Raw genomic sequence first — 5,720 nt, forward strand, 5'->3', positions numbered from 1 at the left:
AGATGTGGTGCTGGAGAAGTAGCTGAGAGTCCCACATCTTACTGGTAACAGGAAGTTGACTGGTACACTGGGCAGTATCCTGAGCATAGGAAATCTCAAAGCCCGCTCCCACAGCAACACACTTCCTCCAACAAGGCCATAATACCCACTTCAACAAAGCCACACCTCCTGATAACAGTGCCACTCCCTATGAGATTATGGGGGCCAATTACATTCAAACTACCACATTTCAGGAACTGACTATCACAGTGAGGGAAGCTTGAGCAAGAGACCTTAGTTAAGGTTTCTATGGCTGTGACGAAACACCATGACCAAAAAGCAAGTTGGGGAGGAAAGGATTTATTTGGCTTACACTTTGGCATTGCTGTTCATCACTGAAGGAAGTGAGACCAGGAACTCAAATAGGGCAAGATCCCTGAGACAGGAGCTGATACAGAGGCCATGGGGAAGAGCTGCTTACTGACTTGCTTCCCATGGCTGGCTCAGCTTGCTCAACCCATCTTTTTATAGAACCCAGGACCAGCAGCCCAGAGATGGCACCACCCACCATGGCCTGGGCCATCTCCCATTGATCAATAAATGAGAAAATGCCTCACAGCTGGATCTCAAGGAGGCCTTTCCTCAGCTGAGGCTCCTTCCTCTGACTCTAGCTTGTGTCAAAACCACCCAGCACAGAATGGTAGCAGGCAGTCTTTGGCAGGTCAAAGGAAAACTTGCAGTAGTCCATTCTCTCCTACAACCACATGGTTCCTACCATGTTGGTCCTGGGTATGGAACGCAGGTCATCAGGTTTGGTCTCTGAGCCATCTCAGGAACCCCCCTTTCTTTCTTTTTCCATTTCTCACGTATGTGTTTGATGAGTACCTATGTGTAAGCATGTTTGCTGGTGGGGCACATGTGAGCACATGTGCATGTCTATGGAGGCCTGAGGAAGAAGTCAGAAGTCATTCCTGATTGCTCGTAGTCATTGAGGTATTATCCACTGAGGCAAGGCCTCACAATCAAACCCACATTCACCAATATGGCTAGTTCCCCTACTGAGCATGGGATCTGGAACCTGAAATCCAGTCCTCAAGCTTGTCTGGTAAATACTCTAATGAGCCATCCCCACCTTAGACACCACCTTTTTTTTTTTTTTCATTTACATTATTTTATTTGGAAATGTTTGTGACCGTACAGTGAAACTAACTTCAGAGGCAATGGCTGTCATTAGTTTAGGCATCATCAGTTTGTTATAAAAGGGAAGCATGGACATTATTAACATGCTGAGAAGTTTAGAAGGTCATCGGAACGGACAGCTTCATGTGACACCATTTTAGCAGTGGATTCAGGCCACATGCTTTCCAAGAATGTCACCATCGCTCAAGAAGGAATAGTCCTTGTTGTCTGGAACTACTTTGGTGCCTCCATACTCGGGAGAACTTTGTCTCCGGCTCTCACACTGACTGGTTGAATCTCTCCACCCTTTTCTTTTGTGCCTGATCCCACAGCACTTACTATGATTACAATGCTTTTCCTTCAGATGTTTTTGGAAGCAGAATGCCACCTTTGGTTACAGTTTCAGTAGTAATTTCAACCAATATTCTGTCAAAGAGTGGAAGAGATTTTCTAAAGCTTGTCCAGCCATGACTTGTGCCACTGCAGCTCAGACTCTACACTCGGGCTGCCCCAGCAAGGAGAGTCCTAACCCCAGCTTTTCTTCCTCCTCCTTTTCTTCCTCCCCTTCCTTCTCCTCCAAAATAGAGTCTTGGGCTGGAGGGATGGCTCAGTGGTTAACTGCACTGACTGCTCTTTCAGATGACAAGAGTTTGGCTCTCAGCACTCACATGGGGGCTCACAGACAACTGTAACTCCAGTTCCAGGCAATCGGATGCCCTCTTCTGGCCTCCACAGGCACCAGGCACGTGTATGAATACTCGCAGGCAAATACTCCATACACATACAAAGAAAGAAGACTGCAGCTTCCAGTTTCTCACTAGTGTTAGAGAATTACTGAGATTATGTAACAAGTCAGGCCCTTCTTTGCTGAAAACAACACATTGCCTTCAGTTCAGCATTCAACAAGACAGCCTACTCTGTAGCCAAAAAGAGATCATCGGAGGCTCAGCCTGGAGCAAAACTCCAAGAACAGCTGGAGAGCCTGCAGGGACCACTGCAGAAACCTTTCCCCTGGATCCTGCTTGAAGAGGAGTCCTGAGTCAGAGCTGCTAAGGCTGGTGTGGGTGTGAGTGAGGAGAGCTGTGAAAGATGAAACTGAAAACCCCAGATCATTGCTGTTTATATTGATAGTTAAGGACCAGACAAGAGTTTACTCAGAATGGAAAATTCCTAGGAAGGTAAAGTGAGCAGGAAAAACAGGTTTGAGGGAAATCGGAGGGTGTTCTCTATAGTACAGAAAGAGTATCAAAGGATGTTATCTAATGCATGCTCCAAATGCTTCAGTGTCTCAAACATCTGCCGAGCCAGGGTCAGCCAGGTTTTCAGAGATGGCAGGTGTGTTCAGTGTTCAGTAAATGAGTGTGGTTAGGGTCCTGTGTCTGTAGGCTCCACAGTCATGGATTTGACCAACTACTGATCAAAATACCTTGGGGGAAGGGGTTGCATCGGTTTTGAACATATACAGGCTCACCAAACAAAACAGTGTAAGAGTTACTTCCCAACGCTTTCATTTTAGGTGTTAGAAGCCCACAGACGACTTAAAGTCTATGAGAGGATGGTCAGGTTCTATGACATGCTGGACAGACTGAGTTTGTATCATATTCTGAAAGTAAGAGAGTGTTTTCAGGAAGCAAGATCTGAAACATTTAATTGTGCGCATCTCCTAACTGTGTGTACATAAGACATGTAAAGGGAGCAGAAACCTGCCCCTCACCTCTCTGACTGCAGCAGAATCTTGCTGTAAAGTGAAACTAACAGTGGCTCTTCTGTGTGAAAGGGAGGCTAGAAATGTCTGATTATAACAACAGCAAACTGAGCAGTCTGTTTCTGAGGCACTTTTAGTTCCAGGAGGAATTTAGAAGATAGGAGTTTGAAAACCCAAGAGACTATCTACTAGTAGTTACACATACACCATTGGTCAAGACCTGTCTGATCTTATTTATTTATTTATGTTTTGCTGTTTGAGACAGGGGTCTCTCTAAAGATCTGCTTGGCTTCTCAAGTGCTGGGATTAAAGGCATATTGCTACCATGCCCAACCCCTGTCTGGCCACTCTCATAACTCTCTGATGGTTGCTCTAAACTATACAAATGGCGGCTAATCTTATTCATTACGCTCACAAGATACAGTAACAAGCCAGTCAGGGTGGCTCATACCTGTATTCTCAGCACTCAGGAGGAATGCCATGAGTTTGAGACTGGTCTGGGCTACAAAGAAAGACACTGTCTAAAGGTGGTGAGGGTGGGGGTTGGGGAGGCATGGAAAACTAGCTCAGTCTGTAAGGCACTTGTCACACAAGCATGAAGACCCAACCCAGAATACATACAGGAAAAAGGTCAGGTGTGGTGGCACACATTTATAATTCCAGCAATGAGGAGGAAAAGACAAGCAGATCCCTAGGGCTCACAGGCCTAGGCTACTTGGCAGGCCCCAGTCAGTGAGAAACCTTGTCTCAGAAACAACAGTTGAGGTTGTCTTCTGGCTTCCACATTACTCAAGTGCACACACAACCCCCCAAACAAAAAAACCAATTCAAGATACAATGATTACTTTTTCTCCATTTCTTCCCTTAGAGGGTTTTATTTTTCTATCCCCCACCCCGAGACAGGGTTTCTCTATGTAGTTGTTCTGGAACTTGTTCTATAGGCCAGGCTAGACTCGAACTCAGAGATCCACTTGCCTCTGCTGACCCAAGTGTTGGGATTAAAGGTGTGTGCCACCACGCCTAGACTTAGAGTTGTTTTTATTTCTAAGAACCGTGCTTTCAAGGATTTTCTACTTCAAAACCCCCATAATCCTCTCTTTAAACAAGCACTGTGGCCAAGACTCCTATAAAAGGAAGTGTACTCTCCGGTGTCCAAAAAGTCAGAATCCACAATCCCTACCTTTCCAACTTCATCCCTAGAGACCTCTGTGGGCTACTTTTCACGCTAACAATGCATGTGCAATCCCTTTCTCTTGAGTGTAGGTTAGACCTAGTGATCTGCTTCTAAAGAATGTAATACAGAAGTAGTTGTGAGATACACAAAATGGTGCCTCTGGCTTTGTGGGCAGTCTACCTTGTTCACTCTGAGGAAGCAGCCATCGTGTTGAAAATGCTTCAAAAGAGGTCTAAGTTCAACTACCCCGAGGAGCTGGATTCAGAGATCCATTGCCTAAGTGAGATGGGAAGTAGATCCCTCCTGGTCAGGCCTTGAGACAGTCATGAGATGTTCTGTACACAACCCTGAACCATAAGTCCCAGGCTAAACCATCCCTGGCTTGCTGGCCCACCGAAACTGAGATAACAGCAGTGTGCTGTGTTGAGTCATATATAAGCTATGGTATTTGTTACACAACAGTAGATAACTATGCTGCTAGCCCAACAGAGTGGTTATAAGGATAGAATAATACAAAGCACCTCAACCAGGTACAGTCACAAGCCTGGACTCCCAACACTTGGGAGAAGGAGGTGAGAGGATCTGAAATTCAAGGTCATTCTTGGCTACACAGGGAGGCCCAGCCACTTTTCTCAATTTTCATTTCGGAATACGGTCTTAAAACCTAGAAATAGAATCATCTAGGAAATTACCTGACACCACAGAAGGCATAGCACAGTGCCGGCTCTACTCTCTTCCCCACCTGTATACCCTGCCACAACCACACTACAGACTCCCACTGCTTCACGGCTGGATTCCTGCCATTGCTTTGCAGTGGTTTTCTTTGCTTCCATGTCATCTGGTTGTCTTTTTAAGTTGTAATAAGGAAACAAAATCTTCAACAACTTCCTATTCCTGAAAGTGAAGATTAAATCTGCATTCAAAGCTCTGTAGGCTGCCCCATCCTGTGTTTCTAGGCTGGAATCCCATGGTGCTATCACACACCCCATTCTACTAATACCAATCTCCCTATATCTCAGATACACCTCTCACATTCTAGCTCTCTGTCTCTCGGCCTCTCCCTTCCCTTAGATGATCACAGTCTAACTCTCTGAAATGTAAGCAAGCCCCTGGTTAAATGCTCTCTTTTCTAAGTGTTGCCTTGGTCATGATTTCTCTTCACAGCAATAGAACAGTGACTAAGACAATAACCAACCACTTTCCAATTGGATTTAAGTCCTGCTCCACAAGACAAAACGAACGCCTGGCACCATTATCAGGCTACAGCTAGACAGGTCATAGGCCCTAGGAGAGAACTTACTAGTAGTAGTCTGCTAAATAGACAGTATTAAACTCTCCTACTGACTTACTGCTATACCCATAAACCAATGCATCTCTCAGTCTTCATCTGAGAAGCTTCTCTTTATGGTACATGGTGATTAACACAGATTCATAACTGACCAAAGTACAGAGAATAAGAGACTGCAAAATGTTCGGCCCTGAAGGGAACATATATAACATACATGCACTTGAATACACGCACTCACACACGCACATGTGCACACGCACACACACACACATATATACACATACACGGCTTAGAGATCATTACAGAAGAGGAGGTAGAAAGAATTTAAGAGCCAGAGGTAGTAGATGACCCTAAGGAAACAGTGTCTTCTGGACACATCTGGGCAGCTGTACATA

General features: G+C 45.2%; 1 pseudogene; it reads right to left on the minus strand.

The window, feature by feature from the left end:
- Nucleotides 1-449: 449 nt before the first annotated feature.
- On the minus strand, nucleotides 450-4,870 carry LOC103162213 (annotated as a pseudogene).
- Between the last annotated feature and the right edge of the window lie 850 nt (nucleotides 4,871-5,720).

This window comes from Cricetulus griseus, chromosome 4, assembly GCF_003668045.3.
Source record: "Cricetulus griseus strain 17A/GY chromosome 4, alternate assembly CriGri-PICRH-1.0, whole genome shotgun sequence".
NCBI lineage: Eukaryota > Metazoa > Chordata > Mammalia > Rodentia > Cricetidae > Cricetulus > Cricetulus griseus.